The following is a 25,009-nucleotide window of genomic DNA, read 5'->3' on the forward strand; positions in this document are numbered from 1 at the left end:
CATATAGGCACCCTGTGTAGGGCCTCAAAAGGTCGGGAGACTACCGCAACTTGTTGAATGTCGACCAGAACATGACATCTGCAGAGCTTCCCTGGTCGACTAGAACCCTGTGCACCTTTCGACCCGCCGTGACAACCGAAATGACCACGGGGTCATTGTCGTGCGGCACGACATCTCGCATATCCGCCCTCGTGAACACGAGGTCCGACTCCCACGGATCACCTAAGATTCTCTCTTCAATCGAGTTGACCCCCTCGCGTATTTCTTTCGCTGGGAGGTGGTGGGTCCTCCGCCGGAAAAACCTCCAGCAATGGTGTGGACCTCGTCGAGAACAGGCATCTTGTGCGCTTGTTATTCCGTTGGCGCCGGCAGGTCGGCGGTCATGGAGGGTTCTGCGACATAATCCTTCAGAAACCCGCTTCTCACCAGCTCATCTAGCTGGTAACCCAACGACAGGCAGTTATCGATGTGATGACCGAAAGCCTCGTGGAACTCACACCAAGAGTCTTTCGGAGGCCCTAACACCTTAGCAGTCTTCGCCGGTAGCCTCAACCTCTCGGCTATATTAGGCACGTCGATCAAGTCCTTCAACTCCACCACAAAGTTGTATCTCGCCGGCCTCGCCCTCTCTCTCGCCGGGCGATCGCCTCCTGCTGGACCCCGGGGCTGGGGTTTTCTGGTCTCATAGGGGCGTCTCCCCTCTGCCTTCTTCCTCCCCGTCGTGCTCTCGTTGACCCTGACGGGCTGAACCCGCGTCTGCGCCCTCGGGCGTGAGGGCACGACGCTGGTTCGCTTCTCGCACACCTCTCATACGGAGGGGATGTGTTCCACCGCCCGACATCGTATTTCAGCAAAGGTCCTTGGGCGATTGCGAATAATAGATTCGCAAAAAGGGCCGGAACACCCGCCTTTCCTGAAGGAATAGACAATCATAGGCTCCTCCGAAGTACCAACTTTCACTACTTGGGCCCCGAAGCGGTTAATGTACTCTTTTAGAGTCTCCTCTTGATACTGTTTTACATCAAACAGATTGTAGGAAACTGGCGGCGGGGCCTTGTTCGCCAAGTATTGATCCCTAAACAGCTGCGACAATTACCGAAAGGAGGTGATATGGCCATTTGGAAGGCTGATAAACCAATCCATCGCCATTCCCGTCAAGGTACTCATGAAGAGCTTGCATCTTGCGGCGTCGGAGCCGCCTACTAACACCATCTGCGTGTGGAACGCAGTGAGATGCGCCTCAGGATCCTCCATCCCAGTGAAAATCGCCTTGGGTCCTGCGAACTTGTTGGGGATCACTGCATCCAGGATTTCCTGCGAGAAGGGAGTTGAAAACTCCCTTGGCGGGGTGAGATGCTCCATCTCATCTTGTTCACATTGCCCCTTGTTGTTCCTCAAACCCCGGCGCAACTCCTCATTTACACGATGGAGCTCCTCGTTCCTTGCTTGCGAGGCTTCGAGATCCGCCTGCATGCGTTCTTGTTCCATCTTCGACTCCGCCATATCATCCTGCAGCCCCCGCATTATCTCCATGACCTGCTGCATGGACATTTCCTCACTCGCAGCGCGTGCGGAACCTTGTCTAGTGGTAGCCCCCATCTTCGTTGTTTCCTCCAACTTCTGCTAACGTTATAGTGGCTCTGATAGATCTTCGTGGCTCTGATGTTTTAAATCGGCCCCACGGTGGGCGCCAAATGTTCCGGCCGGTTGACCTGGGACGTCTTTGTGGGCACTGGTTACCTGTGGATTCCTGCAAAGAAGGACAAAGGGGGTGCCCTAACGGCCGTTTGCACTCCGACGCTCAACTCAGCTAGCAAGAAACACCAAAACTCTACACCTCCGTATCAGAGCACCGTGACTAGCACTCTGAAGGTGGTCTAATGAAACTGTGTATTGTGTATATTTTCTCCCTCTGGCAAACAACCTCTCTCTCTAGTCCCTTGTGCGTAGCCTCAAGACTCGAGCAAGCAACTAGGGTGTCCTCTGGGAAAGTCTGCCAAAAGTTCGAACCCCGTTTCCAACATTCAAGGCGCTCTTTAAGCTACTCCAGCATTCAAAGCGCCTTAAAGCGCATTTAATTATAAAACGTTCAGCGCATTTAAGACGTTTAAACCGCTTGGGAGCATTTATAGTACCTTAAACGCTCGAAACGGAAACTGTATTAAATAACTTTAATTGCCTTGTACTTGACAAAATGGCGTTTCTATTCTGACTTGGCTGTTGTACGCGTGGAGGGCCTCACAGCGCCGTGACCCCATCTGGGGGTATTTCCTCGTGTGAGTTCTCCTACCTGGGAGTGCACCTGCGCAAGGGGTGACTTTTTGGGTGCCAACTCATGCCCCCAAACATCTAGTCACTCACTTTGAGAGCGTATCTACCTTCCTCTCGTACCCTGCCCCTGGCTGCCCTGGGCGTGATTCTCCTCATGAGTCGTATCTATCCCAAGGGCGTCTCTGGGGCGGCAGGGGCGTTTCACGAGTCAGGTTGCTCTCCACTGGCGCTATTACTATGGCCTTAAAGCCACCTTTCTTTCCTCTTTATTGCTACCCCGGGTCATCGGGGTTTGAGGCCTTCCCACGGCGTCGCTCCCTCCATGGTCTTTCCTACCCATGGGTATCGGGGAGCAACACTGTGATTGCCTTGCTTTTGTGACATTTGACCTTGGCGACGCCCTACCTGGGCGACGCCTTGACTTGGCGACGCCTTCACCTGGGCGACGCCTTACCTGAGCGATGTTTGCACATGGCGTCTCCTCACCTAGGCGACACCTTATGTTGACTTTGACCCCGACGTTGACTTTGACCTTGACTTTGTCAACGTCCGGATACGGGACGGTACAAACGAGTTCAGGTATGGCGTGAAGGGTGAAAGAAGTTAAAAAGATAACTAAAGTAGGTTCAAAGAGAACACATCACTATCCAGCTCATTGTTCTGAAACTCAGGGAGGTAGAGAAGGATCCGAAAGGCGCCTCTACCCCCAGATGAGGGAATAATGGTCAAGTTATGAAGGTAAGAAAGGTCACATCGCTAGAACCCTACGGCGATCAGAAGAGTTCCAGGTGATAAGGGCTCACTTTGCTGAGCAGATCAGGTAAACTGTATTTTGATACTAGTTTGAGTTAAAACCTGCTGCCTAGTAAGTAACTTATGTTAAGGTTTGTTGCCTTGAGTTCACAAGTTATATTAAATGTCATCGCTAAAGAGTTAATAGTTGCTCAAGTTTACTTTGAGTTAACGGTTTGATAAGTTGTTATAAGATTAACAGTTTATTCAAGATCGAAGCAGTGTGTGAAAGGTGAGGCTCAAATATTGCTGAGTTAATTCGTTTGAGTAAGTTTCACCAGTTATGTTGGTAAACCACACAACAAATAAAGGTAAAAGCGTGCAAAGTAAATAGAAAGACGACATACGGGAAGTGAAAATCATATAAGTAGCAACTGTTCGAGTTTGCACACAGAGGTAAACAGTTACATAAGCAGTAAAATTACAGATAAAGTTTTTACAAAGAAGAGGTGATGGAGGAAGGCAACTAGTCTTCAGAGGGTACAATCTTCCCATCCACCACCTCGTTGCTGATCGACACCATGGAAAGGTCGAGCTCCGGGTACTAACATGCTACTTGCTCCAGAGCGGCATCAAACCCGGCGGTGAGGACTTGGGTAGCGCTCTGCTCGAGCTCGTGTGTTTGCTTCTTCAGCTCTTCTGTTTCCTCACGAGCTCGAGCGAGTTCTTCAGCAGCTTTTTTGCCTTCGTCCCGAGCATGGGCCAGCTCTGCAGCAATCTTTTTGGCCTCCTCGCAAGCTTCGGCAAGCTCAGCGAGAGCATTGTCCCTTTCCTTCTCGACCTTCCCAAGGAGAATCTCCCGATCTGTCGATCTCTTCTCGAGGTTCTCCACCCTGGACGCTTCCGCCTTTTTTGCAGCCTCCAAATCTGCCACCTTGAGCCTATATGGGACCAGCTTGCTCTCCAAATCAATCTTCTCTTGGAGTTGGAGGTGCAGTTTCTGGCGCAGATCAGAGGCTTCCTTACGCGTGCTTCTTAGCTCCGCGTCCATTGCATCCTCCAGCCTTGAGTGTTCCAGCTAAGTCATCAGCAAGTTGCACGTGAGCTTTTCAGCCTCAGCCCTTATCATCATGTTTGACTCCTTGAGCGCGGAGTTTTCCTCTTGAAGCTTCTTGAGTGAGCCCTTCACAGCTCTTGAGTGAGATCTTCCGCCATAGTCTTCAGTTGGGCTCTGAAGGGTCCCAAGGTCTCTTCAAAGGAAGTTGGGAGGCTTGAGGTTGCTGCTGGAGGTGTTGGAGGGGTTTCGTGCTGACTTTCACCACCACCCTCTTGAGTTTGTAGGGCAAGGGGGGCTTCTAGGCGTGGTGGTGAGGTCGGGGATTCTGTTATCAATATTGGCGAGACTTGAGCGCCCTCATCGTCTCCTAACGCGGCCCCAACAATGTATGTGGTGGAAGGAGGACCCTCTCCAACTGATACGAATGGTGTTGAGGCGCTTGGAGGGTCCTCTAGGTAGTTAGGGCCGCTGCTTTCAACCACTGGGGGTGCGGCGGCCAGGGGCATTGCTTGGACTGGTTGTAGTGGAGCTGGAGGTGAGGGCGGTGTTGGTGTTGGGAGTGTAGGTGGTGTAGAGGTGGCCACCCTTTTCCTCTTAGCGACGAGGCCTTCCTCGGTTTCCTCATCATCATCTTCTTCCTCTTGCACCACCTGAGGAGTTTTCCTTTTGGATCTCCTCAAGACTAGCTTCTTCCTTTCTGGGGCGGGCAGTACTCCAGAAGAAGTCGGACCTCGAGGAGGGGTCTTGCCTTGGGCAGCGGCGATCTCCACCACCGGGTTGGACGCAGCTTGGGAGACCGCCGCGAGCTTGTGGGATCGGGCGATCACCCTCAATTCCGCCAGTTTCCCTTTTCCCAACATGTTATCTGCACAAGGCAAAAAACAGATTAGCAACCAAGGTAGAAGCAAAACATGCAAGTGCATTCATACAGAGATGACACAAGTAGTACATGGATGAAAGATCAAGGTCAACACAGAATAATGGAATGCCAAAATAGAGTGGTGAAGACGCTAAGTTAGTGTTAACTCGAAGTGAGAGACTTGGTACTGGAGTAAGGGCTAACCTATGTGTATTTCGAGTTGGCTCTCGAAGAACTCGTAGGGAATAATTGAGGCAGTGGGGAAGGTGATGTTGACGGCAGCCACGCTCTTCCAGAAGAGACAGAGATCTTTGTCTAACTCCCCCATGTTGTCAGGACTTCTTGGTCTCCTGAAGCTGTCCTTGGAGTCCTTGTTCCCCTTGTTTACCCAATACAAAGGGAAGCCGTCAAGCAGTGAGGGGTCTTGCTCATTCTGGCACACCTTCACGAACTTCCCTTTCCAGTCTTTATAAGATTGTTGGAAGATTGAGAAGATTGATCTCCCAGCAATCCCGTTCAAGCTGACCCAGAGGCGATCTCCGGGATTCTTTGCCTCAAACAGGAAGAGGAAGACGTCGACTGAGGCCGGCAGCAACAAGTGCGCACAAAGAATTTGGAACGCCCTTACAAACGCCTAGCTGTTGGGATGAAGTTGGGCAAGGGCGATGTTGAGCTCGGTCAGCAACTCTCTCTCAAAACGAGTAAAAGGAAGCCTAAGCTTCACTTTCTTGAACAAGGTAGTGTAGATGAAGCAGAACAACTCGCCGTTGTTCCCCTTATCGTCCGCGCAGATCGGTTCACCCGGGAGGCAGGGCAGCACGGCCACTTTGCTATCATGCTCCTTGTGGAAGGAAAGGTCGGGTTGATCTCCTTTCCTCAATCGGTGCACGCCCAACTCAGTGTTTATCAAGGAGCTCTCTTTTAGCAGAGTTGGGGTGGCCCAAGGATAGAGCTCCTTATAATCTTGCGGAGGAAGGGAGGCTCCTCCGGCGAGTGGTGAAGTTGCTTGGGTAGGGTTGGCGTGAGAAGAGGTAGGCCTCTTAGCCTGAGTAGAGGGAGCACCAGAGGCTCGTGATGGGTTGCATGTCGATGGAGGATTTTCCCCAGGGGCAACCCTACGAGTTTTGGGTGGAGGGTTTCGCGATGAAGAAGGAGAGTTAGCGGTGGACTTCGTGTGAGCCATCGCAGGAACTGCAAAGGAAAGAGAAAGGGATGAAATGAAGCTAGCAGAGAATGACTCGATTGGGGACGAAGAAGATAGAACGAACGACTGAGGGTTCGCTGGGATGGACGTTATCAGGGACGAAACCTTAGGTTACGAGAAAAAAGAGATACAGCCCACAACGTATGCTTCAGACAGTTAATGGATGATGCAAACCGATTAAAATGCAGTAAATATCAATAGGAGGAGTAAAGGGGTTACCTTTTTATGATCGGATGAGCACTGAAGAAACTTCAAGATTGAGAGAGACGAGGAGTTTCGGGGTTCGCAGAGAGAGCGTTTGGAATGCTTGAGGATGAATAAAGATGATGGAACAGTGAATAGCGCGAAGGGTTTAAGCGTTTTCGAACGTTGTGGGAAGCGCAAACGGAAATTGAAAACGACCGTTGATGAAGCCACGTGTCGTTTGATTAAAGAGGGGGTTGGTGGAGCGTCAGAAAGGCAAAGGGTACGAACGTACGGAGATCCGTACAAGTGCCACGTAGATCGACGATGATTTGGCTTCTTAGTCTTTTTGCTGGACAAGTCTCAGCTTAAGACTGGGGGGCTTGTGTACCGATCAGGTAATCGGAAGTGATGACGTGGCAGCAAGCAGCGATAATATAGGCGTGTTGAACGGGACACCTGGCTGACGGAAGGGAAGTACATCGGGAAGTCTGTGTAGTCGCCAATTGTTGGCTTGGCGTTCTCTGATCTCTAGTATGTATAACCGGCGGTCACCAGGCTTGCGTCATAGTCGCCGTATGTGAGTTTTAGGCGATCAAGTGGTTAGAGACCGCCTAAAGGGGCACATCGTCGAAAGGTCAGGAAAGCTTATTCAAGGTGATCCCGCCGGCAACTCGAACGTGGAGGAATCGCTTCGTGGCACTCTCTGCCCTGTCTACACGACTGCGTCTCCTGCAGAATCACCCTTTCGAACTTTCTCTCAGAAACCTTCAAATGTGACCTGCAAAACACACAGACGGCGCCTCTAGCGGCCGTTTGCACTCCGACGATCAAGTTAGTCCAACAGAACCACCAGAAACTGGAAACTAGTAATGCGTGTGTGAGAAAAAACTTGCACTCTGTTTTTTGTCTCTCTTTTTTCTCTCCCTCACACTCTCTTCCGATCCTCTCTTTTATCTCTCTTTCCCTGCTTCTGGGCATAACAGAATTCTGTTATGCTTTTCTGGCATGTGTCAGAACCCTGCTATGCTTTTCAGAGAAAGCGTACCTTCAGAATCAGCGATGGGGAGCGTGAGAGTCTGCGCATGTCTGCGCTTGGCTGCGCCTGTCTGTACCTTTAGTGTACGGAGTGCTCTTTTGTCTGGACCGCACCCCTCTCAGATGATGACACGTGGAGGCCTGCAACTCACATCTAACCACACACGTGTCACTTACTGGAAGGGCTCTAGCGCCTCTCTTCGTCTGCCTAAGTTACGCCCTTGCGGAGTAACCTGGGATGCTTCTCTTATCTGGGTAAATCGCATACTCTTAGGAGAACGTCGGGTGTGGCTGGTCTAGGCACACTCACCAAACGTTACTCTCTGTGTAGGCGACTTACCCTTCACGATGCCACGCACGTAATGGGTTGAGGGAATCACCAATCACCGACTGGCTTACTAGTTCCCTCAGGCCACTCTCGTGCATGATTCCTTGAGGTGTGTTCATGCGAGGTCCATGCGTAACGCTCTCGCTGGGAGCCTCAGTCCCAGTTTAACTGCGTGTAACACGAGACCCCGATGACAATGCACCCGATGACTGATCAGTGTTTATTCGCTTATCGCGCTCTGCCTCCAGGCGCGAGTCTAGGAACTGATCTGCTGGTGGTCACTTGGCTACTGACCACCGATCACCATTCTGGGTGATCTATCCCCCGACCTCTCTGCTGCCTGATCTGTCGGTGGTAACTTGGTTACTGACCACCGATCACCTCTCTTGGCGATCGTCCCCCCGACCTCTCTGCCACCTGGTCCACGTGTCACCCTGCGAGTGGTCCACGTGGTTCTCTGATGCTGACGTCATCGACTACCGATGACCGATCGGATCACAAGCCCCCCAGTCTCGAGTCGAGAACTCGTTCTCAGCGAAGAGACTAAGTGGTCGTGCCTTCAGTCCACGTGGCAAGTGGGGCCGCCTCACGTGCCACCTCACGTGCTGCTTCTTTAACGTTTGGACTCCCTCTCTTAATCTCGCGACACGTGGCGCCATCAACGGCCAGCGTTGTGCGTCGCTAGCGCTTCTCTTATTCAAATTGGCGCGCCCTTCCACTGTTCCTTCATCTTCTTCATTCGACTCCCAGACTCTCTGCGAACTTCTCTTCTGCGCACCCATCTTTCTTCAAATTCTCTGCTTCCCAATCTCTTGCGATCATTCAAAGGTATGGTTTTTCTTTTCCCTGGCCCCTTTTTGGTCATCTTTACCGATTGCATTTATCATTCTAGTTATCATGCATTCATCTTCCCCATTTCCCTCTCTCGAACCCGCGCTAGGGTTTTTTCAGGCTCTTACTCTGGCTTCTGCTTCTTCTTCTTCTTCTTTTCATCTGGGCATCTCCTTTTCCTTTCCCTTTTCTGTTTTCACCGAAACATTCATCATTCCTCCTTCTCCCATTTATTCTGACTTTTCGTTTTTCCTCCATTTTCAGCTATCTCACGATGGCTCGCTTGAAACAAACCGCGCGCGTCATTGCTTCTTCTGGTGCACAGCCTTCCGCGAGTGTGCCAGCTCCACCGTCGCCTGTGGCTACCTCCTACCACAACAATGCCAGGGTCTACCAATGGGCTCCCCTGGCATTGCTCGCCGAAACCTCCACTCTACTGCCTGAGGGCCATCTCCAATCCCTGCTAAGTCACAACCCTGATGAGCCTTCCTGCTCCATCGACAGGGAGAACGACTTCAACATTCAAATCCGCATCCCTCCTCGAGGGATGCCTATCTGCGTAGATGACAGGGCCACCAATAGGGTGCCCTTTGTCTTCATCTACTCCGCCATTTTCAAAAGACTAAAGCTGCGCCTCCCTTTCACTTTCTTCGAAAAGGAGCTGATGATGGAGCTAAACGTCGCGCCCTGCCAACTCCATCCAAATGCCTGGGCCTTCATCCGGGCGTTTCAAATCCTCTGTAGCCATTTCGGGCACAACGCCTCCGTGGACGTGTTCCTTTACTTCTTCGAAGCGAAGAACCCTGGGGACAGGTCCTGGGTGAGCCTGAACGAGGTTGCTGGACAGGTGCTCCTGGGCCTGTACCAGCAATCCTTCAAAGACTGGAAGGGCAGATTCTACATGATATCTGCTACCCCTCAAAGTCCAAGCCTGCTCGAGGGGTACCCCCTCTACTGGGTTCCTGGAGTCGAGTTCAAGAAATCCAGGGACCTCGAAGCTATGGCCCCCTACGAGCGCGAGCTATGTGGGCTGCTCCTGGGGGCCAAGTACAACTCCGCCCGCCTCATCAAAGATGAGTTTGATGTGGTGGCTCTGAAAAAATATATAGGTAGCCTTCCTTGCACTTCTTCGGATACCTGCACTTTTTCATGCATACTTTTATGTGTTCTTTAACTTACTTGCATAACTTGGCCATCTAACCTTTCCTTTTTCCACGTATGCAGACTCGATGACGGGAAAAGATAGGAAGCTGGCCCTGCTGGAGCTTGCCAAACGTAGGGGAGCCAAGGGCACTGGCTCCTCTTCTTCCACAACAGAGCCCATCGCAGCCCCTCCACTCTCGGTCGCGCCAGCTGAAGGCCCCGAGCCAGGGAAGAAAAGGAAGAGGCTGGTGAGGGCTTCCGGTTCAACCGCTGCTGCTACCGCTGCTTCAACCGAAGAGGAGAGCTCAGGCTCTGCTCTGGTGCACCGCCAAAGAAAAAGGTCAGCAGTTGAGGGGGCTTCAACTCTCCAGCCTGGGGAGATTGAGGTGGTGGAAGTAGAGGAAGGGTCTTCCCCTCCTCCCTGCGCTCAAATTGCTTCAGAGCCTACCAACCTTCCTTCTCCAGGCCAGCAGTTGCCTCCAACTTCCCAACTGCAATCTTCCCCCCCAGCAGGCCAATCACCTGGTCCACCTGCTCATCTTGCTGGGGGTCCACCACCACCACTGCCAATCCCCACCGCCACTGCTGAAGGTGGGGGGTCCAGCTTGCGCCCAAACACTTCTGGGGCCAACCACGAAAACTTCAGCAGGGTCATCACCCTGGTCCGACAACTCATAAGCAACCGGGAGCTTGTTGAGTGGAGTGGTGATGAGGTGGATATGCACCTGGCCAAGCAGGTGGTGCTCTCTCTGGAGTTTTCCACCCAGCATCGCAAGCAACTAGCCCTGGAGAAGAGGGTGAAGGATCTTGAGCATGACAAGGAGTCACTGCGAAGTGACTTTGAAGCTGCCCAAGGATCTTTGGAGTTGATGCGGGGCATGGTGGAGAAAGCTAGGAGGGAGTACCTAGCGCAGGTCCAAGAGACCATCAAGACACAGATCTTGATGGGGGAAGCTGTTAGCTCCTTGGACTGCACGGTGGTGGAGCTTAAGGCCGAGACTTCCTCCCTGCGCCAACAGAATACTCAGCTATTGGGGGAGCTCGAGTCCGCCAAAGAAGCAGCTGCTGCTGGGGAGAAAAGACTTGAGGAGGTGGTGGGCAAACTGTCAGAGGCTGCCTCCTCCCTTGCTGCCGTCACCACTGAGAGGGATGCTGCGGAGGCTTCAAAGCAAGAACTGGAGGTGGAGAAGGCTGATTTGATGAACGTGGGTGCTGATGCCCTCACAGACGGATTCGAGCTAGCACTCGAGCAAATCAAATGCGTTCTCCCGGACCTGGACCTCTCGCAGTTCAGCATCTACCATGAAGTGGTGGATGGAAAGCTCATCCCCCCTGCTCCTTAAACCCTTCTTTTCTCTGTAAATTTAGCTTCTGTACAGTTTTTCTTTCTTCGCACTTTGGAATTGTATAAGACTTGGCTATGAATGTAAACTCTCAATTTGTATGAGCTTCTTTTGTTGCATAAGTTTCTTCATTTGTATTTTCTTTGAACTTCACTTATCTTTATGTGCGCGACTAACTGTTAGCTAGTTTAGGTTCAGCGCGATCTTGGGCTTTACCTTTCCTTTCGCACACGACTAAGTGTTAACCAGCTTAGGCTTAGCGCGATCTTGAGCTTCGTCTTTTACTTCGCGCACGACTAAGTGTTAACCAGCTTAGGCTTAGCGCGATCTGCTTCTCTTACTCTTTGCGCACGACTAAGTGTTAACCAGCTTAGGCTTAGCGCGATCTGCTTCTCTTACTCTTTTGCTTCTGCTTGATCACGACTGGCTATTCCCTCAGCTTGGTGTTTAATAGTCCTCGTGCGCTGCTTTGCACTACTAGCCAATTACTGACGACTCATCAGTGATCGCTCTTTAGTCTTTACTTAGCTTTCTCTGTCGCTCTAGCGCTAAGTGCATAAAGGACTTTGACATCGATCGCTCAAGGGGATGCCTCGTCTTGGGGAAAGAAAAGTGTTTCTCGTTGACCCCTTTTACTTTCCCCAAGGTCATCACCCTTTGGCGGGTTGAGTCGTTCATTCCCTGTCTCACTCCTGGGGTGAGAAGGGTTTCTGACTAAGAGTCTTACTGGGCCAATATTGGTGTATGCCAAGTGGGTAAGGACGTTTTGTCAAAACCTTTCCTTTCCCCCCCTTGGTCTTACTAGCACCCCTGGCTTTTCAAACCTTTAACTGCTTGCGCTCACACCTGGGGTGAGGAAGACTTAGACCGGTGCCAGTACTTGCGCCTAGGGCAAGTAGGGCCTAACCAATCACCTGCACTTGCACCTGGGGCAAGGAGGATTTTAACTTTAATACTTGAGCACGCTTTATATGCTGGAATTTTTCTTTAATTGGGTGGCCTCGTTAAAAACCCTCCTTAGGGAAAAGAGTGCCCCCTTGTCTGTTCAGCTGTTTCCACCACATACAAACATGTGTCTTTTAGCGCGAGAACGCCTATTACTGTACAACTTTAACTGAAATAAAATTTTAAATGGGTGGCGTTCCATGTTCTGGGCATTGCTCCTCCTTCCAAAGTCTCCAGGCGATAGGCTCCGTTCTCTAAGGTCTCCACCACTCTGTATGGGCCTGTCCACTTTGGGGATAACTTGTTCTGCATGTCATTCTGATGCGCCTTTCTCATCACCAGATCACCTTCCTGGAAACGCCTGGGCCTCACTTTAGAGTTGTGCCTCCGCTCCACTCTTCTCTTCACAGCTTCAGCACTGACTCTGGCCTCTTCCCGCACTTCGTCTAGCAGATCCAGATTCACCTTACGCTCTTCATTGGACTCTTCAGCAACGAAGTTCAAGAATATGGGGGAGCTCTCTTGTATTTCCACAGGAATCATGGCGTCTGTCCCATAGACAAGGCCGAAGGGTGTCTCATGGGTGCTGGACTGTGGGGTGGTGTGATAAGACCATACAATCCTGGGGACCTCCTCTGCCCAGCCTCCTTTGGCCTTGTCTAGTCTTCGCTTCAGCCCCCTGAGCAGCACTCGATTTGCTGACTCCACCTGCCCATTTGTTTGTGGGTGCTCCACTGAAGCGAAAACCTGTTGTATTTTTAACTCTTCACACATCTTTCTCAGCTGATGACTTGTGAACTGGGTGCCATTGTCGGAGACCAGCCTCTTGGGTATTCCGAAGCGGCAGACAATGTTCTTCCAGACGAAGTGTTCGACTTTCTGTGCGGTGATGTGTGCAACTGGCTCTGCCTCCACCCACTTGGTGAAATATTCAATGGCCACAATGAGGAACTTCATCTGCCTTGTCGCCAGGGGAAAGGGTCCTAGGATGTCAATCCCCCATGTATGGAACGGCCACGAGCTGTGGATGGACCTCAACTCCTCAGGGGGTGCCTTGTGCCAATCTGCATGCAGTTGACATTGTTTGCATCGCTGAGCAAACCTTATGCAATCTTCCTTCAGTTTTGGCCAGTAGTACCCCGCGCGGAGTACTCTACTTGCCAAAGCGCGACCACCTACATGGCTTCCGCACACCCCCTCGTGCAGCTCAAACATGAGTCTGGTGCATTGCTCGCCGTGTACACAGATCTGCACAGGGTGAGAAAATCCGAATCTAAATAGGCTTCCATCTATAAGAGTAAACTTACTTGAACCCCTCTTTATTCTTTTTGCCTCTGCCAGATCGAGCGGGAGCACACCATCTTCTAAGTATAGCTGGTATGGCGTCATCCAGGTGTCGGGTTCCTTCTCCGCATGAACCTCCATCGACTCATCGGTCTTCGAGGGTCGCGATCTCACCCTCGGTGCTCTTAGCGTTTCTTGGGTCAACGACCGATGACCGATCGTTAGACGCTCCATTGACTTGCATACATGAAGCACCTGGTTGTCTGATACGAACGCGCGCGGCACCTTCAGGGTCTCCTGAATGACGGTCCTCTGCTTCCCCCCCTTGCCTGAGCTGGCCAGCTTGGCAAGCAGGTCTGCTCGGGCATTCTGCTCTCTTGGCACGTGCACTAACTCAAACTCGGCGAAGGACGTCTTCAGGAGCTGCACATACCCCAGGTAGGCTGCCATCTGGGGATCTTTTGCTTGGAACTCCCCCGTAACCTGCCCAGTGACCAGTAACGAATCGCTCTTGGCCAGCAGATTTCTTGTTCCCATTTCCCTTGCTAGCAACATTCCTGCGATCAGGGCCTCATACTCCGCCTGATTGTTGCTAGCTTTGAAGGCAAAACGGAGGGACTGCTCGATTAGTACCCCGTTTGGTCCTTCCAGGATGACTCCAGCGCCGCTTCCCTGCTGATTAGAGGAGCCATCCACCGATAACACCCATCGGAAATCTAGCCCTTCTGCAGGTGTCGCGATTGATGATAGCTCGACTACAAAGTCCGCGAACACCTGCCCCTTGATCGGTCCTCGGGGCTCGTACTGAATGTCAAATTCTGACAATTCTACTGCCCATTTGACCATCCTTCCTGCCACATCAGGTTTCTTCAATACATTCTGGATAGGCAGATCAGTCATCACCACCACTGTGAAGCTGTGGAAATAATGCCTGAGTCTTCTGGCTGAGAATACCACCGCCAGAGCAGCCTTCTCGAGGGCCTGGTACCTTGTTTCAGGGCCTTGCAGCACCTTACTTACGAAGTAAACAGGCCTCTGGGCCTGGTCCTGCTCTTGCACCAGGACTGAACTGACTGCCCTCTCCGTAACAGCAAAGTATAGACGAAGAGGGATGCCTACCTGGGGCTTTCGCAAGACTGGTGGGCTTGCCAGATACCCCTTCAACTTAATGAAGGCCTCCTCACACTCCTGCGTCCAGAGAAATCTGCTGTTGCGCTTGAGACACTGGAAGTATGGGTGACCTTTCTCCCCTCCAGCGGACATAAACCGGGACAAGGCTGCCAAGCGACCGGTGAGTTGCTGCACTTCCTTTACCGTCGTTGGGCTCCTCATTGCCACGATTGCTGCGCACTTCTCCGGGTTAGCTTCGATTCCCCGCTCTGTTAAGAGGAAACCCAAGAACTTCCCAGCCTCCACACCGAATATGCATTTCTCAGGGTTGAGCTTCAGCTTGTACTTGGCAATGGTGGTGAATAGCTCTTCCAGATCAGCTGCATGATGCTTCTTCTCTTGGGATGTAACCACCATGTCATCTACATAGGCGTGTACGTTCCTTCCCAGCATGGGCGAGAGCACCCTATCCATGAGCCTCTGGTAGGTAGCCCCCGCGTTCTTCAACCCAAATGGCATGACCTTGTAGCAATAGCAAGACCGTTCCGTCATAAACGCGGTCTTGCATTCGTCCATTGGGTGCATCCTGATCTGGTTATACCCTGAGAAAGCTTCCAAGAAGCTGAGTAGCTTTCCCCCCGAGGCGCTATCAACTAGAGCATCTATACTGGGTAGGGGGTAAGAATCCTTGGGGCACGCCTTGTTGAGGTCAGTGAAGTCCACGCACATTCTCCACTTGCCGCTTGCCTTCTGCACCAGTACCACATTCGCTAGCCACTCGGGGTACTGGATTTCTCTGATATGCCCCGCGACAAGGAGCTTCTGCGCTTCGTCGTGGATCACCTTCCTCTTCTCCTCGTTGAATTTCCTTCTCCTCTGTCGCACCGGTCGAACCATGGGGTCCATCGATAGACGATGGCAGAGGAAATCGGGGTCGATTCCTGGCATGCAAAGGCATTCATGTGCTTCTCAATCACACCCATGATCAGCCTTCGCTCTTCTTTAATGAGGGATTCCCCCAACTTGAATTTTCTTCCCCTGATGTCCACTTCGACCCACCCTTCAGCTGGGTGGGGCCTTCTCTCACTGGCAATGACCGCTCTCGCGATCCCTGACTCGCGAGGAGTGATCGTGCCTTCCTCTTCTTCCTCAACTTGGGCCACCTGGGAGCCCCCCACTGCAGCGTTCTCCATCCTCTGAGCGCCTTGTGTCTCCCTGACCGCCAAACGCTCTTCGCGCACGCCTGGTGGTGGTTTTGTGGTGACATGGCACACACTTCTTTTTTGCTTCAAGCTGTTTTCATAACAGCGTCTTGCCTCAGCCTGATCCGACTTGATGGTTATCACGGTCCCTTCCATCGACGGCAGCTTCAACTTCATGTGCCTTGTCGATGGTATTGCGCCCAGTCTATTGAGTGTTGGCCTCCCCAACAGGACATTGTACGCAGAAGGGGCATTCACCACCAGGTACTTTATCTTTTCTGTGCGGGCTGTCGTTCCGTCAGTGAACGTTGTCCTCAGCTCGATGTATCCCCGCACTTCTACCTGATCCCCTGCAAAATCGTAGAGGCAACCAGTATACGGTCTTAACTGATCAGGGGACAACTGTAGCTTGTTGAATGTTGGCCAGAACATGACATCCGCCGAACTTCCTTGATCTACGAGTACTCTATGCACCCGTCTTCCTGCTGTGATGAGAGAAATGACCACAGGGTCGTTGTCGTGCGGGACAACGTCCCGTAGGTCAGCTTTCCTGAAGATAATGTCCACCTCAGGGTAATGACTCTCATTCACTGCATCTACCGCCATCACAGATCGAGTGTATCTCCTTCTTTGTGAAGCTGTGCATCCCCCACCAGAGAAGCCTCTAGCGATCGTCTGCACTTCCCCATGCACAGGGACTTCATGCTGTTGCTCTCCAGTTTGGGATCCTGACGCGCGATCACCCTGTGGCTCACGCAGGTAATCTGCCAGAAAACCAGACTTCACCAACCCTGCCAGTTGGTGTCCCAGCGCCAAACAGGAATGAAGTGTATGGCCAAAGGCCTGATGAAACTCACACCATTCATCCTTCTTCCTTCCAAGTACCTTATCTGTCTTCTCTGGTACTCGTAGTCTTGCTGCTACGGCAGGAAGGGCGATGAGATCCGCCAATCCCACCATGAAGTTGTATCTCGGGGGTGCGTTATTCTCCCTTGCACGCCCCTTGCTCTGGTCTTTGCCTGGTGCATAGGGACGAGGTTTTTCCCGCACCTTCCTCCCCTCTTTGGCCTCATGCACCCTTGCTTGTTGTGGCTTTCCTTGCCCTCCACGCGGTCTGGGTGGTGCAGCACTTCCCCTCTTCTCAGAAACCTCTGTTTCTGCCACTATGTGCGCCACCGCACGTCGTCGAATCTCTGCAAAGGTGCTGGGATGGTTCCTGATGAGAGACTCGCTGAAAGGGCCAGGCAGCACTCCCTTCTTAAACGCGTGCACCAGCCTATCTTCATCTTTGCTGGGCAGTCTAACCACTTGTGCCCCAAAGCGGTTGAGGTAGTCCTTCAGCGACTCACCTTGGTACTGGCGCACGTCGAACAGATCGTAGGACACCACTGCGGGTGCCTTGTTGACGATGTATTGTTCAGTGAAGAGCTTCGAGAACTGAGAGAAAGACGTGATATGCCCTTCTGGTAAACTCACGAACCACTCCATGGCGATTCCGCTCAGTGTGCTCATGAACATCTTGCAGTACACAGCGTCTGAGCCCCCAGTCAGCATCATTTGGGTGTGGAATGCCGTCAGATGCGCCTCCGGGTCTTCTACCCCTTTGAACGACGCTTTTACCCCCACCAGGTTGGGAGGCACCATGGTTCCCATGATCTCAGGGGAGAATGGCATGGGAAATGCCCTTGGAGGTGAGGGCTGCCTAGACACCCTTTCGTCAACAACGTGCTCCCTCTGCGCCTGCAGCGTCCTTCTCAACTCTTCGTTGACACGCTTCAGCTCATCGTTCCTGCTTTGCGACGCGGCCAACTCCGTCTGCATCCTTTCTTGTTCAACTTTCGACGCTGCAGCGTTGTCCTGCAGCGTGCGCACCATTTCCAGGACCTGCGCCATTGTCACGGCTCCTTCGTCAGCGGATGGCGCAGGTGATGGTTGTCTGTTTCTAGGCATCCTTCTCTATCAAAGAAACTGATTAAACTCTGGTAAGCTTTAAAACTGTGGTATATATGGGACAACGATTCACTCGGGCCCCACGGTGGGCGCCAAATGATCCCGTCGGCAACTCGAACGTGGAGGAATCGCTTCGTGGCACTCTCTGCCCTGTCTACACGACTGCGTCTCCTGCAGAATCACCCTTTCGAACTTTCTCTCAGAAACCTTCAAATGTGACCTGCAAAACACACAGACGGCGCCTCTAGCGGCCGTTTGCACTCCGACGATCAAGTTAGTCCAACAGAACCACCAGAAACTGGAAACTAGTAATGCGTGTGTGAGAAAAAACTTGCACTCTGTTTTTTGTCTCTCTTTTTTCTCTCCCTCACACTCTCCTCCGATCCGCTCTTTTATCTCTCTTTCCCTGCTTCTGGGCATAACAGAATTCTGTTATGCTTTTCTGGCATGTGTCAGAACCCTGCTATGCTTTTCAGAGAAAGCGTACCTTCAGAATCAGCGATGGGGAGCGTGAGAGTCTGCGCATGTCTGCGCTTGGCTGCACCTGTCTGTACCTTTAGTGTACGGAGTGCTCTTTTGTCTGGACCGCACCCCTCTCAGATGATGACACGTGGAGGCCTGCAACTCACATCTAACCACACACGTGTCACATACTGGAAGGGCTCTAGCGCCTCTCTTCGTCTGCCTAAGTTACGCCCTTGCGGAGTAACCTGGGATGCTTCTCTTATCTGGGTAAATCGCATACTCTTAGGAGAACGTCGGGTGTGGCTGGTCTAGGCACACTCACCAAACGTTACTCTCTGTGTAGGCGACTTACCCTTCACGATGCCACGCACGTAATGGGTTGAGGGAATCACCAATCACCGACTGGCTTACTAGTTCCCTCAGGCCACTCTCGTGCATGATTCCTTGAGGTGTGTTCATGCGAGGTCCATGCGTAACGCTCTCGCTGGGAGCCTCAGTCCCAGTTTAACTGCGTGTAACACGAGACCCCGATGACAATGCACCCGATGACTGATCAGTGTTTATTCGCTTATCGCGCTCTGCCTCCAGGCGCGAGTCTAGGAACTGATCTGCTGGTGGTCACTTGGCTACTGACCACCGATCACCATTCTGGGTGATCTATCCCCCGACCTCTCTGCCGCCTGATCTGTCGGTGGTAACTTGGTTACTGACCACCGATCACCTCTCTTGGCGATCGTCCCCCCTACCTCTCTGCCACCTGGTCCACGTGTCACCCTGCGAGTGGTCCACGTGGTTCTCTGATGCTGACGTCATCGACTACCGATGACCGATCGGATCACAAGGTTTCGAAGGGGTACTAGTATGGGAAATGAGTGATATGCTTGTCACACAACAGTGAAGGATGAGGTTATCAGATAAACACTCTCTAGCCAGAGGTCGGGGCAAGGGAACAATTTCTCAGGACATGCATGATGTGCAAGTGAAGCAGATCGTGATAGCGGCAGGCGAGACCACAGAGAAGGTGTGCATGGTGACACCCCGTACTCGCCGCTTAAGGGGTCGCGCTCCAAGGAAGCTATGCACCAAGTTACTCCTCGCATGGGTAACTTGGTCGAATAGCTTGAAGAGTAGAAGTGAGGCTCAAGTGGAGAGGGATCTAGATGATGACACGTGTACAGTTGGATGTGAGCCACGTGTCCAGAGGTGTAACCGTCAGGAGAGAGAAACGCTCAGGTATATAAGGAACTCTTAACAGACTTTTGAGGTACGTTTCTTAGAACACTTCAGTACGCTTTGAGAATACTTGCTAGTACACTGAGATTCACTGCGCACGGTTCCTTGAGTTGAGATATTCTCTCTTAGTATTTGGTGATTCCGTCACTGACTTGAGCGTCGGAGTGCGATCGGCCGCAGCGGCGCCGTGTCGTTTCTTTGCAGGTTCTTGAAGTAGATCCAGGGAGGAACGAAGGTTGCAAGTCGAATGGTTGGATTATCACTTGAGGTCAACATCGTTCCTCCACTTGCACTCTTATCTTGGAGTCTCCATCCTCCTAGTGGCGTGATCATCCAACCATTCCTCCATCTTCATGAGCTTTCTCTTCTCCTTCCTTCCTTCTCTTTATTTGTTCATGTCTTAGCTTGCTTCCTGATCCTGCCTGTTGACCGGAGCGCTGGAGAATGCCTCTTCAAAGGATCGACGTGCGCACCGCTTATCACCTTCGTTCCTCCCTGGATCTACTTCAAGAACCTGCAAAGAAACGACACGGCGCCGCTGCGGCCGATCGCACTCCGACGCTCAAGTCAGTGACGGTATCACCAAATACTAAGAACTAGAACCGTGCAAACTCTCTCTCACAAACAGCTCTGTCACTCGCAAGCGTAAAGTGTATGAACTGAACGTGCGTACCTCAGAAAGTCCGTTAAGAGCTCTTATGTACCTGGTGATTTTCTCTCTCCTGGCAGTTACAGACTTGGACACGTGGCTCGTATCCAACCGTACACGTGCCATCATCTGGAGGCTCCCTGACTTGGCGCTGCTTCTACTCTCATTTTGGCTAAGTTACCTATGCATGGTACTGCCCAGTGCATAGCTAACTTAGGAGTGCGATCCCTACTGAAACTGGCGAGTTAGGGTCTTCATACACCTTCCCTGTGGTCTCGCCGGCCGCCTTCATAATCTGCTTCTCCTTTACCTTCGGCGATGTGCTTGTTCTGGCGATCTCCGACTGCTTGGTCGCCTGAGTCTGCATCTGGCGACTTCATCCTCAACCTGGCGATCGCCTATTCTGGTAAGCTGGAGATCGGAACACGCCAACTTAACAATCGGCGACTACACGTGCCTCCCGACTTCCTTCCCTTCTTGCCAACCTGGCGCCTTGTCAACACGCCTACACTATAGCAGGATGCCACGTCATCATACCCGACCACCAGGGCGGTACACTTCCTTTGAATTTCTGTTCGGCATTCTTGGTGTTCTTGCTTCGGTTTTGTATTTCTGCCGTTTCATTCTTGCTTTACTTTCATTTTCTAGCTTTTATGTTCGGTACATTTCAGTTTAATTCCATTTTGTTCGGTGCATTTGCTTTTCTTTCCAATTTAATCGGTTCAATTTGACAATAATTGGAACTTCCATATGAGTTTGGGTTTTGGTACTAGTTTTGGTGAGTTCTTGTTCATAGAACCTTGATCCAATTCTATGATAAAGTGCCTATCTCATATCCAACTCAAGATGATTCCTAAGAATGTCAAGAATCATTCAAAGTGTGCTAGTGGAATCACATCACTCACCCTCTTCCAGAACTCTTACAAAGGGTGGAAGGGTAAGTTCTTCAAGGTGTGCTGCACAAAACGCGACCCCACAGCCCTGGATGGCTTCCCCTTGTACTGGGTGGAAGAGCCAAGGCTGATTAAGCCCAGGTCCCTAGACGAACTACCCTCTGTTGATAGAGAGGTATGTGTGGCTCTGGCTGGCATGGGAATTGTCTTCAACACCGCGGAGCTCATAGCTTGTGAGTTTGATGCGGACGCCCTGTCTCAGTACTTTGGTAGGAGAATCTGCGCCTAAACTCACGAGTTACAACTCGTGAATTTAATGTGCTTTCTCTTATTGTTGTGTGTGCTGTTATCTGCTCCAAGCTTCTGTGTGTAACCATGTGTATCTGATGTTTCATGCTTAACTGGTATGGGTTCTAACCCTTTGTTCTTTTGCTTGTCTTGGTGCAGCCTCAGTGATGGACTCGTCTAGGCGTCTCGCTCTGGCCAAGGCTTTAAAAGCTCGCACCAAGGCGACTGCTGCGAAAGTTGGCGCCCTTGACACCTCCATGGCTGAGAGAAACCCCGCAGAAACCCCACAAAGTCCAAATTCACCACATACTGCGCCAACAACCAATTCATCCCACACTCTCCAAACACCCAACTCACCTCCTCCTCCAATCGCTGCAATCGATGACGAAGGCTCAGGCGAGGCGCAGGTCTTCAAGAGGAGGAGGACCAATAGAGTCATCTCCTTGCGATCCGCATCCCCCCAAGGTGGAGGGTCTCTAAGGGACAACCCTTCTAGCGCCACATCTCCCACATAACAACTGGGCCAAGAGGAGGGGGCAGAATCTGTGCCACCATCTACTCAAGCACCTGCCGCTCAAGCAGCTACCCCAGAGACCCTAGAAATCCCCCTCGCCATCATGCAACTAATGAGGGGGTTCAATAATAGGTCGTCGGGAAGCTCTTTTGGCGTGGCTAAGAAGGAAGGCATGCCCTATTACATGGGGGCCTTCCTTGCCATTGTACTCGATTGGCTCGCACAAGCAAAAACCAAGGCCATCGAGATGCAAGCCCTTCAGACTCTCAAGCGAGAGGTGGCCACCCTGAAGGAGGAGAAGCTAAAGCACGCACAACTTTGGGAGCAAAAGGAAAGCGCCTACAAAGCTTCTCTGATGGAGACCTAGAAGGAAGTGGAGGCAGCCAACCTGAAACTGCACGAGGCTGGTCAGAAATATGCTAACCTTCTGGGCTCCTTGGCTCCCTTGCAGGCGGAGGTTGCTGAGCTGAGGGTGGCCGCTGAAAGCTCCAAGGTCCTGTGGGAAAAGCTGAGCGAAACTGAGGAGAAGGTAGCTGTGAAGATTGAAGGTCTCAACCTTCTCCAAGCTGAAAATGGCAAGTTCCAAGCTGAAGTGAACAAACTTCAAGTGGAGAAGGAATTCCTGGACAAGCAGCTAGCCTCCCAAAACTCCAAGGTCGAGGAGCTGGAGAAGTCCAACAAGGAACTCATCGACGACATGGCCGGCACATTTGAGGAGCGATTTAAGGAGGCTCTGGCCCAAGCCACGTGCGAAAACCCAGGGATTGACACCTCCAATTGTGACCCTAGCAACTAGATCCTCGATGGGAAGGTGGTGCCCCTCGACCTTGGGGAATGAACAACACTTAATAGATTTCCATCTTTCTTGTAAATTTGTATTTACAATATTTGAACTTTATCTGTAATTGTACCGTCCCGTCCCCGGGCGTTGACCAAAGTCAAAGTCAATGATTAAGCCAAAGTCAACATATAGTGGGACCACTCGAGGAGTCCAAGGAAGGAAGTCAACAGACTGAGCGCTTGAGAGGTCACCAAGATAAGGCATCGCCAAGATGAGGCGTCGCCAAGATGAGGCGTCGCCAAGATGAGGCGTCGACAAGAAAAGGCGTCGCAAAAGTAAGGCGTCGCCAGGAGAGGGTGTCGCCAGGTTGAAGCATTGCCGGGTTAAGACCTAGCCCAGAACAGTAACGAAGAGAAGAGAAAGGTGGCTTCAAGGCCATACTTCTAGTACCAGTAGGGAGTAACCTGACTCGTGAAGTACTCATGCCACCGCTGGGAGGCCCCTGGTATAGATACGACCCACGAGAGGGCCACGCCCAGGGGCAAACCACGTGCGTAGTGCGAGAGGAAGGTAGATACACTTCCAGGTGAAGTGACTAGAGGTTGGGGCGCCTGAGTTGGCACCCAGAAAGTCACCCCACGCGCCAGATGCACTTCGAGGAAAGAGGACTCGCACAATGGAATAACCCCAAGTTGGGTTACGACGATGTGAGGCTCTCTGCGTAGAATAACGATCTAGTCAGAAGAACACGTGGCAATAAACACTAGAATATTAATATTTTCCTGAAAGTTCGCTAAGGTACGCGTTAATTTAGTTTACGTATCAAATGTTTTAAGGCACATTTTGATACACTTCCAATGCGCTTTAACGCGCTTTAAATGCGGGAGGTGTATAAAATGGGGCCTTGGGACGTTTGAAAGGGGATCCGAGTTTTGACCTAACTCTCGCAGTTTTTTTACACACACGTAAACCCTAGTTGTTTCGCTGCGCACCCACTGTGCGCACAGACAATTAGGGCAACACGGTATTAGTTACTTAGTATTTTTGACCACCTTCAGAGCATCCAGTCACGGTGTTCCGATACGGAGGTGTGTCACCTTTGATGTTTCTCGCTAGGTGACTTGATCGTCGGAGTGCAAACGGCCGCGACAGACGGAGCAGAACGAAGGTGCCCTAGCTCGCAAGGACAAGCCACGCATAAAAACGACCCTGGTCAACCGGCGGGAACATTTGGCACCCACCGTGGGGCAGATATAAAACATCAGTCCCATCACACAATTTTCTAGTTCCAGTTGCAGTTTCCAACCTAGTTTCCTCACGATTTTTCCAAAGAAAAATTGGTGCAGTTTTCATCGATTGCTTTGGTTGAGTCGCTGTACGATCGCGTTCGTTCGAAGTACAAGTTCCTCTACCCTTTGGAATTGCACGACAGCTAGGAGCGGTTCAAGATGATAAGATCTACGAGACAAGGTTCGACGCGCGCTGAGAATGAAGAGATGACCATGAAGCAACTCATGGGTATGATGCTGGGATTGCAAGAAGCAATGGCAGCGTCGAAAGCGGAGCAAGTGCGCATGCAAGCGGATCTCGCGGCATCTCAGGCGAGAAACGATGAGCTCTACCGTACCAACGCTTCGAATTGCGCGATGCAGATGAGCTTGAGGCTGTCACCCCACCAAGACAATTCTCCACGCCGTTCTCATAGGCGATCCTAGAGACAGCGATCCCCAACACATTCACGGGGCCCAAAGTAACCTTCACGGGGATAGAGGACCCTGAGGCGCACCTCACTACGTTCCACACGTAGATGATGCTAGTAGGCGGTTTTGATGCCATAAGGTGCAAGCTCTTCATGAGCAGCTTGACTGGGATGGTCATGGACTAGTTCGTCAGCCTCCCAGAGGGTCATATCACGTCCTTCACACAGCTGTCACAGTTATTCAGAGAGCAGTATCTAGCCAACAGGGCTCCACCCCCAGTTTCATACGACCTGTTCGACGTGAAGCAGTATCAAGGTGAGACTTTGAAGGAGTACATAAGCCGCTTTTGGGCGCATGTGGTGAAGGTTGGCACCAAGGAGGAGCCCATGATCGTGTACGCATTCAGAAAGGGGGTGTGTCCTGGGCCTTTTTGCGAATCACTCATTCGCAATCGCCCCAAGACTTTTGCTAAAATAAGGCGTCGTGCAGTAGAGCATATTGCCTCAGAGGGGGAGGTGTACGAGAAACGCACAACTGTCGCGCCTGCACGCCCGAGAGCGGATATGCGCACACAACCCGCTAGGGTCCACGAAGCCGCCACAGAGAGAAAGAACCAAGACAGGAAGCGCCCCTACGAGGTAAGAAGGACCCAGCCTAGGGGTCGAGCAGAGGGAAGGAGAGAAGGAAATAGACCCCTGAGGCACAATTTCGTGGTGGAGCTTAAAGACCTCATCGTTGTGCCCAACATAGCAGACAGGTTGAGACCACCGATGAAGTCTGACAAGGTGGTGGGACCCCACAAAGAGTTGTGGTGTAAATTTCACGAGGCATTCGGCCACCATATTAACAACTGCTTAGCGTTGGGCTATCAGTTGGATGAGCTTGTGAAGAATGGTTTCCTAAAAGATTTTCTCGCTGGGTCTACTACGACCACAGCCATGGCGATACCAGAGGAGGGTCAAGCACACGAAATACCGACTCACAGAGAAGTACACACCATTTCAGG

Source organism: Phaseolus vulgaris, chromosome 11 (genome assembly GCF_051622355.1).
Source record: "Phaseolus vulgaris cultivar YP4 chromosome 11, ASM5162235v1, whole genome shotgun sequence".
Taxonomy (NCBI): Eukaryota; Viridiplantae; Streptophyta; class Magnoliopsida; order Fabales; family Fabaceae; genus Phaseolus; species Phaseolus vulgaris.